This window comes from Lissotriton vulgaris, chromosome 2_1 (genome assembly GCF_964263255.1).
Source record: "Lissotriton vulgaris chromosome 2_1, aLisVul1.2, whole genome shotgun sequence".
NCBI lineage: Eukaryota > Metazoa > Chordata > Amphibia > Caudata > Salamandridae > Lissotriton > Lissotriton vulgaris.
In genome coordinates this window covers 913,628,169-913,639,292 of record NC_141687.1, presented here as the reverse complement: position 1 = coordinate 913,639,292, position 11,124 = coordinate 913,628,169, and the positions used below count along the sequence as shown (strand labels likewise).

The window sequence follows — 11,124 nt, the reverse complement described above, 5'->3', positions numbered from 1 at the left end:
TACAGTGAACAATGGGGTATACAGTAGTTTATTACAAATGTAACAAATTCAGGTACAGATCAGCTTCTTCGGCTAGGTTTGAGTTCAGGTTCCCAGGAGCATCTTGGCCGTGGCTGCCAGCTGGCTGGGTTCCACTGCTGCATGGTTTTCGTTTCCCCCATCACGTGACTGGGGTAGTAAGCACCTCCCAGGCCCAAAGAATATGATACATGAAAAGCAAGCGAAAACAATTTAGAAATACAGAATAAAAGATCACACTGTATACCATAAATGGCTATACTATATCCCTTACTTTATAATAACGATAGCGTTATGAGTAAGTGCAGAACAAACAGCTTTGCGAAAGCGGCAATGCAAGCTCAGAGCATGTGAGAACACAAAGCAGCCATCATAATTGCATTGTGCATGAGCAACCAATTCCCACCAGAACTGCGAGTACGTCACGTCACATGGGTATGACCGACGCATGCGCAGACTAAATTCCCGCGTAGCAGTGACCATTTTAGAGGTAAGCGTATTAGAATTAGTAAACACACAGGCAAGCTTCACTGGGACATACCGTGTAGTGTAAAAATTTGCAAAATTAGTAAGACAAACAGGTTGATTTAGTCTATTAAGGTTATTTGAGGTTCTTGATATAAGCAAGTCGCTTAACGTGTGAATCCTTGCTCCATCAATATTTTAGGTGGTGGCACAAGGTTTGTAGCGGTATAGGGTGAGGAATTAAGTAAGTAATAATTGAATAACAATTATTTATTAATTGATTATTATTTGATTAAATAGCAAGTATGTAAATTGATTTATTAATTTCGATTTTTTTATTGCATACATATTGTGAGATATTGAGTTACTGGTTGACGGCTGTGAGCCGTGGTCAAGCCGCAACCACAATCTGTGTCATGGTAAGGCCCGGACAAACCCTTAGTTAAGCTGTGGTCAAGCCCTGATGGCTTCGCACAGACTTGTCAGGCCCTATTTAGAGGCAATGTGTGAAGTATGTGCAACAGTAAACAATGAAAATATCACACAAAAAGAATCCCACACCAAGTTTAAAAAAATGAAGCAAAATTTAAGAAATGAAACAAGACCAAAATAGCAAAAATCCAATCCTTTGGACTGGAGATATGAATTTCTAAAGAATTAAGCAAATATAGGGCCAAAAAGCACAAGGTTAGGATATCTGGTTGCACCAGACCAGGTCAATGTCAAAAATTCAGGTCGATCGCGATCGAAAGCAGGTTGGATACAGTCCCCAAATCAGACCCCCTGTACTTTACCTTCTCATATTTTGTGGCAAGATTCCCGTTCACATTGCAGAGGGCCACAAGGAACAGGGACAGCGCATGGTCGACTGTCAGTGAACAGCAAGGAGCTTCACATTGACAGTCCTCGTGAGTGGTCAATTCTTTAGGACTGGTAGCTAAGGCCAGCAAAAAAGAGGCCAGTAAAAATAGGTGAGGAAGGCAAACTGTTTGTGGGAAGATCATTCTAGGCCTGCAAATCTAACACATCTATCTATCTATCTGTCTATTTCTCTCTCTCTCTCTATATATATTTATATATATATATATATATATATATATATATATATATATATATATATTTCCACACAACAACTTTACCTTCAAAGAAGTTAACTCGAGCCCAGATCCTTTTTGCGTGAAGTTTTATTTCAACACAGAATGTCAAGCAACACCCGACACGTTTCGGTGCAGCCGCACCTTGGTCACGGGTAACAGTGTTTTCTCCCATCACAAGTTTTAAAGTAAAGTTACATCAAACAACATAAATGTAGGACTACTCGTCCTCACACAAGTGTTTGTTATACCACAGTTCGGCGGCCATATTTGAATGTGTTTCTGACCACAAGCGTAATATACATCATATATATACAAAAATTATAAGGACAACTTAAATCCTGAGAACCATAAACAAAGTGCTGTAACTGTGATTATAATTTGAAAAATTGTTGCGTTTAAATGCCAAAAACATTCAATTCTGATTGGCCAAGTATCTAGTTGTCTACTTTTTGCCCAAGTGGGCAAGTATACCTGGCTCAGATATTTTTCACATTACAATTCAGCCCCAGTGGGCATTGATTCGCTACGTTGATAGAGGAATGGGTAGAGAATAACCACAACTGCTCAACAATCATGTTGAAATTACTCATTTAATACGCACAGAAAGATACTTTGAGACTGTCAGAAGAGATTGAGCGGATCACTGCAGAATTAAAGGGGCACTACACTGAGAGTGCATTTGAAACCGAAATGAAAAAAACTGACAATAAGACTTCAGAAAGCAGAAGATGAAATCAAGATAAAGAAACAAAGCAAGTTCCACCGCGACCAGTTGGACTATGAAAGGGGCCAAATTTTTACCTTTGGAAGAAAATTTGACCAGTTGAGAGAATTGAATAAGAAAATACAAAAGACCCCAGACAAACAACAACCAGCCCAAATGGATCAAATGGGTACCACCACTGACACAAACATGGTGGTTGACGATGGGACAACTCCCTCAGTAAGTGGTGTATCAACAACCACGGAAGGAGTAAAAAACAATATTTTAATAGAATTCTCTCTTATGGCGCAAGGGAGACAAGGGCTTGCCAGCCCCAGCCCCGGATCAGCAGAGTCACCAAATCCAGGTCGTGGAAGAGGCGCCAAAGGCAGAAACAAGAGAGGCGCCAAAAGACAGGGATTGATAGATACCTTTGTGGGAGTAACAACAAGAGGCAAGATGGCCAAGAAATGAAGGACACCCACACAGTGGTAAATCTATCTAATTTGATTTTAACCTTTGATCAAACTGAAGTCTTAGCATTAGGATTTACATTTTGCCCTTCCAGTCATTTTAACTATACTGATGGAAGAATCGACCTATTTCATTTTGTACGAAAGTTGAAATTAAGAAAGTGGTTTCGAAACAAGAAATCTGTGGGAGGGGCTACCTCTGATGAGAGTACAGGAGTTGCTATTGGTAATATTAGCCTTTTAAAAACTATGAACTGCCTAGGCTCTGACACTGATGTAATCCCAAGTACTCTTGAATGTTTATCTGAGGAAGAATTAACCTATGACTGTCCGAGTGGCAGCGGATTTAAGTCAAAATCTAGGTTTCTACCACAAATTCACTGTGATATTATTGACGTGTTTGAAAAGGGTGTTACCACTGAGTTTAAAAAGATAAACCAAACTCAAAAACCTGTTCATGACAACCTAACTAGACAACAAAGAAGGGCCATGGTTGAACTCAAAAACAACAACAACATTGTAATAAAAATGTCTGATAAGGGCGGCAATGTTGTCGTATGGCCCACAGAGATGTACCTTGCAGAGGGCAAAAGACAGCTTGATGACAGGGACAACTATGCAATAAGCTCTAGAACTGCTTATGAGAAGAAAAATCTAGACTATCAAAAACAATTGCATGAGTGGAAGAATGATAATCTCATATCAGATGATGAGTACAAATTTCTAAAGTGTGACTACCCGAAACTTGCGGTCTTATACCTTTTACCCAAGTTACATAAGAACACCACAGTACCCCCGGGGAGACCCATTGTTTCTGCCAATGGCAGTACATATGAAAATACATCCAAATACATAGACCACTTTTTAAGACCCTATGTGGAACAACTACCATCGTATCTTCAAGATACACGTGATTTCCTGAGAATTATCGAACCCATACAGTGGGAGGATGACATGTGGCTTATGACATTAGATCTTAATAGCCTTTATACATGTATACCCCACAATCTAGGTGTTGAGGCGAACCAACACTTTTTGAAGAAAAGAGATGTAAAGTATCTGATGCACACAAATATGCTTGTGAAAATGATGCGTGCCTGTCTCTCAAGTAACTACTTCTTGTTTAATCATGTTGTCTACTGCCAGGCTAGGGGGACTGCGATGGGAACCTGCTTCCCCCCCAGTTACGCGGGATTGTACCTGGGCTGGTGGGAGGAGCAGGTGGCCAGTAACATCTTGGCCTTTACCCAGAACGTAGTCCTCTGGGCCAGGTACATAGACAACGTGTTTTGACTGTGGAGAGGCAGTAAAGAAGCAGCCATGCAATTTGTCAGGGAATTAAACCAAAATGAATGCAATTTACAATTTACCAGCACTATAGACAAACAGTCTATTGAATTTCTGGATGTTTTGGTGTCAGTGGACAAAGGACGACTCATTAGTAGACTGTATCGCAAGCCTACGGCAGGCAACAGTATACTACATGCGTCGAGCTGTCATCCGAAAAACTTGATTTGCAGTATACCTTTTGGCGTATTGCTGCATGCAAAAAGGAACTGTGTAACCAATGCAGACTTTTACAAATGGTGCTGCCCACGTATCTCATCTTACATGGACATTTGAGTACATAGATGACAAAACTTGTATTACATGTTAGAAATTGTTTGATTTTACTCTTTTCTACATGTCCAGGAATGTTCACCTCTTTCACCAGGTAACTTGATTTACAAGCCCGGCAATGTCCACAAGGGTAGAACCCTTTGAGGCCCTGCACATGTTGTTTCTTATTGTCAGAAATGTCACCTTTTACCAAGATATCTCCAAGATTTCTCCCCCTTCTATAAGTGATTTGGGGTCTTTCCTTAAGTTCTGGTCCTATTACAGTGTCTGACTGTAGGATATTCCAATTATCCACTAGGATTTTGCGGACTTTGTCTGATCTCTGATGAAAAGTAGTTATAATTCTGGTTGTGTTTGTCTCACTATCAATGTTGGATTTAGGTTTCAAAGTTTCTGATCTCTACTTCTGCTGCTTTTTTCATGGTTTTCATCAACACCCATTCGGGGTAACCTCTTTGTCGCTACAATTTCTTTTAGCTCTGAGTAATTCCCCGTAGGGGATGCTCCATTTTAGAGGATCTGGATGGGCACTGAGGGCATGGAGAAGGCTGTTCCCAGCTGTCTCTTTTCTATGTAAACTAGAGATGAGTTTACCATTAACCACGTTTATTTCTGTGTCAAGAAATTCTACGTGATCTTCGCTTATCGTTCAGGTGAGCTGTATGTGATATACATTCCTGTTAAGTTTATCAATGAAGCTTACCGCTTCCTCTTTTGTACCACACCACACTATAAACAGATCCTCGATGTATCTGATCCAAGTTTGTACTTTAGTAAAATCTTCTGTTAAGCTGTCCTCATTTCTAAGCTCTTCTTCCCATTTTCCCACAAAGAGGTTCGCGAAGCTAGGAGCGAAGGCAGAACCCATAGCAGCGCCACAGGTTTGTTTTTAAATAGCCCCATCAAACATGAAAATGTATTTTTTTAAACATAATTTCATTATTTGTATTATCATGTTCCCGAAAGCCTATTTCTCTCTTTTTAAGGAAGTAATAGCTAGCTTTCATCCCTTGGATGTGGTCAATGATTGTATATAGGGCACTGACATCCATAGTGATAAGCAGAGAGCCCTCTGACGACTGGATGCTTTCAAGTTTGTTTAAAAAGTCAGTAGTGTCCTTAGTATAGGAAGGTAATTGACAAACAAATTCCCTAAGAAAATGATCAATGTATTTAGACAGATTCTCATTGACACAATCAATGGAAGAGATAATGGGTCTCCCTGGAGGTTCTCTTGGGTTTTTGTGAACCTTCGGTAGAAGGTAAAAAATGGGTAGTTTAGGATAATCTTTCTCAAGGAAACGATATTCATGCCATGAAAGTAATCCCTCATTGTGCCATTCGGTGAGTTGTTCCCATGTTTCTGTAATGTTTGTATTATAGTCATTCATATTGCTTTTACAATAGAACTTCCCACCGTCTAGTTGATACAAAGCTTCCTTTGTATACAAGTCTCTACCCCACAACACAATATTTCCTCCTTTGTCTGAGGGTCTCAGGATAACATTTTTATCTTCTGCAAAAGAAAAAATGAATTCCATCTCTCCTTTAGTCAGATTAGTATCTCCTCTTCTTAATTTCGGATGGGTGTGTTTCAATTTGGCAAGTTCTCTAGTCACCACCTCATGGAAGGTATCGATCGAGTCATGTGGAAGGGTAGGAAAGAACACTGATTTTGGCTTAAAAGAAGTGTTAGCAGCCCTATCTGTTCTTGTTTCTCTTACTCCCACGACCTGTTGGTCCAGTTCACTGTCTGATGATAGGCCACCTAAGGAGTAAACAGTTTGTAACATATCTACATCCCCCACTGTAAGTCCAGGTGCACTCTCAATTTCATCTGGGTTTGTCCCTGGTTTCTTTTTCACTAATGAGTGCCATTTTTACAATTTTAGTTTCCTAATGAATTTAAAAATGTCTACCCTCGTATCTGCATAATCAAAGAGTTCAGTGGGGCAGAAAGTGAGTCCCAAACAGAGGGTTTGTTTCTCTTTAAACATTAGTGTTCTTGATGAGAGATTTATTATTGTTTTATTTACCGTCTGTTCGTCCATCTTTATTTTCTTTTTTTGTAACCCCCACGTTTGGTTCCCATTGGTTTTCTGTTGTTCTTTTCTTCTCCTCTGCTGGAGCTTGAGTCGTCTCTGTTGCAATCTCCCCTGACTCTTTCTCTTCCCCTTGGACGTCCTTGTGCTGGATTCTGTTTGAATACCGGTTGATGTTGCATTTCTGCTTCTTTTTTGCGACGTGTTCTCAGAACTCGGAATTCCTGTAAACAATTCACCGGTTTCCTAGTGATATCGACCACAGAGATTGTGCTTGTGGTTTGTTGTGATGTATCGGTATCAGAGCCACTTGTTATATTCACTCCGGTTTGGTCACTCTCTGTGTTAGTCTGGTTATGTGCACTTGTCGTTGCGTCCTGTTGGTTATATAAGTAATCATACTTGGAACTATATGTCAGGATACGCCCACTATCATAATCTCCGCAATCGCGGTGTAGTTTCCTTTGTTTGCAGTATTTAATGTCTTCCTCGTGCTTCTTTAATCTGCCTTTCAGCTCTTCTTTGAATTTTTTTATTGTCTCTCGTTCAGTGCTTTTCAAAAATTCATCCTCCAATTCTTTCAATTACTGTAGGATTACATCCCGATCCTCCCAGGCATATTTAAATAATATGCGCAGCATATTTTTGGAACTATTAGCGGAATTTTGCGACCATTCCTCCAACATTTTAGTATTCAGTGATTCGTGAGACGGTGTGATATAAATTCTTAGGCCTCTTGGCACCATTTCTTTATCCACATAGTCCTGTAGCGATGTTGCCTCCTTTGTAGCACTTTCTTGTTTTTTAAGTTTTTCATATTTCCGTAATTGATCATTTAAGGGTTAACTCGCAGATTTTCCCTGTGTTGTCACATTGGGTTCTTCTTTGCCAGGAGCTCTGGCAAATAGTGACAGGGACCCCCGAAGCAAAAAAAATGAAAAAAAATTCAAAAATCGTGGGGTACGCGCACCGTACACGCACCCTGCAATTTAAAAAAAAAAACATTTTGGAGGCCCTTGGGGCAGGGTAGAAACACCCTGACCCCTTAGGTCTGCCCAGGTGGTCCTACAAGGACCCCCAAGGCCTTTTTTTTTTTAACCCGTTTTTTTTTCTTCAAATTACCGTCCGGGGGGACAAAATCGCGGGGGCATAGTGTTAAAGAAGTGTGGGTGGGGGCAAGCCCCCCCACACTGCCCCAGGGACCGCCACCCCCTGGGGAAAAGAAACGCAGCCCCCTGGCGCATAATGGAGGCTCATGGTGCCAGGGACCCCCAGTATGCAAGGGAACTTAATCCCCCAATTTAGAACACTCTACAGGGCATGTTTGCACAGTTTAAGTTGGGGAAATTATTCCTGTTCAATCCAGAGGTCCCCTAGAGGGAACTAGTCCAACAGGTATCTCCAGTAAATGCCATGGAGCTGCGCGGCAGAGTGCTGTAAAAAGGGGGCGTGCCCTCTGAACACCTGCCTGCAAAAATATAGTAAACCAGTATAAAAAAAATAACAATTAATACATTTAAAAATTGTCATTTAAAAAACCTTCGAAATTCAATGAAAAAAACATAGGTTTGAGGCCTGATATAGTTAGGAATTAGCAGTGCTTTAAATGGGCCGGAACTCACTGGTACTGAGTACCGTCACTTCTTAAATTTATCACTCTGAGGTGGGGTAGGTAGGCTTAGTGGCTGTGAGTGCCGGCGCAGTGGCGAGCAGGAGTGGAACGTGTCTCTGGGAGCAAAGGCGCTGCTTCTGTCTCCTGATCTGAGCCCCTGCTGAGCTATTCAGCAGGGCTCATCTGAATAATGTCTGGTGCTCGCCGTCACGCTGTGCTGGACAGAGCAGGGTCGAGATTCGTTTTACAGTGTGCACTGTGATTTTCAAAGCGCAGCACTTCAGGTAGGGAAAATTCTGTGCAGGGTAACACTTTATACATAGATAGACATATTATCAGGAGCGGATTCCCACACTTCCCGTACTGTCTCTGGATCAGAGGGTTAATGCCTGCACGATGCGATCGAAGTGGCCCCTAGAGTGCTAATCTAACTGCTTTCTGCACTGATGCACTTACCTTTCTAACGCCACATGCCTCAGTTACCCGGTCTGTGCATAGAAGGCTTTCTTTTCTTATATGCTCAAAACTAGCGCTGCCAGCCCATTGTATTCCCACATTCCTAACACTCTCCTTTAGATGCGCCTGGCTCCCATCTTGCTCTGTCACACAGTGGTCGCCGCACATACTGTGGCAGGGTGTTTCATTTTCTGCCTGCCAGCCGGGCCCCAGAGCACCCAGGAATTCTCCTGCTACATGGACTTGAAGGAGGAAGCCGGTGTTCGAGACTCGATCACCTGCTCGCCTCCTCCTGCCCTCCACATTATGGGCTATTGCTGTGCTCAGCCCTGAGCCTAACTTCTGCCCCACACTCACCGCCAGCCCAGTGCTACCTTTTCTCTAAACGAGCAACTTTGCTGATTTATTAGTAGTGCCAAGCGCTTAACATCCCTGCTTGACAGTGACACTACGAAGCAGCAACCTTTATTTTCTCAGCATAGTTGGACTTGCTAAGTCAGGTTATTATTGTTCCTGCTGGAGAGAGGTCGGAGTTTTCTCCACTGGCACTTTTCACTCTGACCATTAAGTAGCCTAGAGGGTTAATATACCTCCTTAAAAAAAGCATATTGTATTGTACTTGATTGTATGTGGATAGCTCAATGGGTTGCTGCTTTTGTCACAGAGATCCGTTTGTTACATGTGGTTTGGCCACACCTGAAGCTGAGGTTGGGGTGGAGGGTGCTGATTTTTTTTAGAATTTGAATAGCTTCAAAAGCACCTACTGCAGAGTTTGACTTCCTTGTTGCTTAAATGAGTGTGATTTCTGATATTTGTCTATTTCTATTGACTTCATACCATGATTATGCTCGCAAGAAAGTGCCACTCTAAATGTTGCACATCTAGTTGTTGCCTGACTCTCGTAAATCCACTGAATCTATGAAAATGTCACACAAAAGCAATCTGAAACATTAGCAGCTATACTCAAATGGATGTTTTTTCTGATATTTATATGATTCCCTCGTCTTACTTGCTTAATTTTGCTAGTGAGAAAGAAAGTGTCACTCATAGTCGTTGAAATGGCACTCACAATTACAATGAAAATATGAAAATGTCACACATAGCAATCTGAAACCTTGGCAGCTACGGGGTCCATTCAGGCCCTGTGCTGTCAACCACATTCACACTATCCTCTGCATTTGCACAAACATAGGAATCATGGCAGTCCCCTGGTAGTGGCAATTAAAAAAGCCATGATGAAGAGTATTACATGGCTTTTAACATACCGGAGTCTTTAGTGTGTCTGCTTTTTTGTGTATTTGCCTGCATTTGTAAGCTATTTTGTTTTAAGAAAAATGGGTGGCACTTTGTGTGTACATGTCTGCTTGGTGACAAAGGTTCATAAATATTGTAGTAGGGAGGTTTGGTGGGTGAGTGAGAGAGTGGATAGATGAGTAAGCAAGGGTGGATGTATGAATGGATGGATGGATGAGTGAATGGATGGGTGAAAGAGGGTGGATGATTGGATAAAAGGGTGGATATAGGTGGATAAGTCAAAGATTTGATGGGTGAAGGAAAGTGAGGGGGATGGATGAAAAGGTGAATGATGGATGAATGAAAGGAGGGATTGAGTGAAAGGGTGGATGGAATGAAAGGGTGGATGGAATGAAAGGGTGGATGGATAGATGAGCGAAAGGATTGATGGATGAGTGAAAGGGTGGATAAAGAGATGGATAAGTGAAAGGATGAATGGATAGGTTTAAAGATGGATGGACAGGTTTGGATATGTAGGGTGGACAGACAGAATGGTGAAAAACTGAATGATGGATGAAAAACTGAATAGACGACAGAATGTAAAGGGTAAATGGTGGACATCAGCAGGTAAATGGTAGGATGAATGGATAGATCGATGGAAGAGACAAGAAATGTCTTCTGGGGAGGGTCATGATGATTTGCTTCATTTGCTTGGTGCCATAAGAGTTTTGGATCGTAGTGGAGGTTTTTTCAGTTTCTTCCTACTTGCATGCTCAAAAATATATAGTATTGTGCCAAACAACAGCATTTAACAGTATGGCATTAAGGTGTAACTATTGCAAAAAAAGGAAATGTTAACATATTATTGCATTTCTCTTTCATTTTGTGTAATATTAACCTGCTTTGTTTATATACACACATTTATCATGTGTGTGTGGTGCAACTGTTATAGAAGTTGTTAAGTATCATCATGTCTTGCCCTTAGCCCCTTCCCTGGCCCCGCCCACTTACTACACTGCTAGCTCGTGTTAATGAGTACCGGGACTTATTTTTTCCCATTTAAAGCACTGGGAATTAGCATTTAAAAAACCATTGAAATTCACTGAAAAAAACATAAGTTTCAGGTCTTATATAGTTAGGAATTAGCATTTAAAAAACCTTTGAAATTCACTCAAAAAACTATAAGTTTTAGGGGTGTTATAGATAGCTGGACATTTCACTCATACAAAACCATTGAAATTGCTCCTATATAGTTAGTTGTACTAACTATATTTTGCGCACCCACAATCCACTGCTGATGATGTCACATATTACATCATTCATGACATGGTCAGTGACATCACTGATGACATCTCAAATGACATCACTGATGACATCACTGATGACATCATCCATTGAATGTGGT

At 41.2% G+C, this 11,124-nt stretch overlaps 1 pseudogene; it reads right to left on the bottom strand.

Annotated features, from left to right (window-relative positions):
* Positions 1–6,429: 6,429 nt before the first annotated feature.
* On the bottom strand, positions 6,430–7,323 carry LOC147731406 (uncharacterized; annotated as a pseudogene).
* Positions 7,324–11,124: the final 3,801 nt, after the last annotated feature.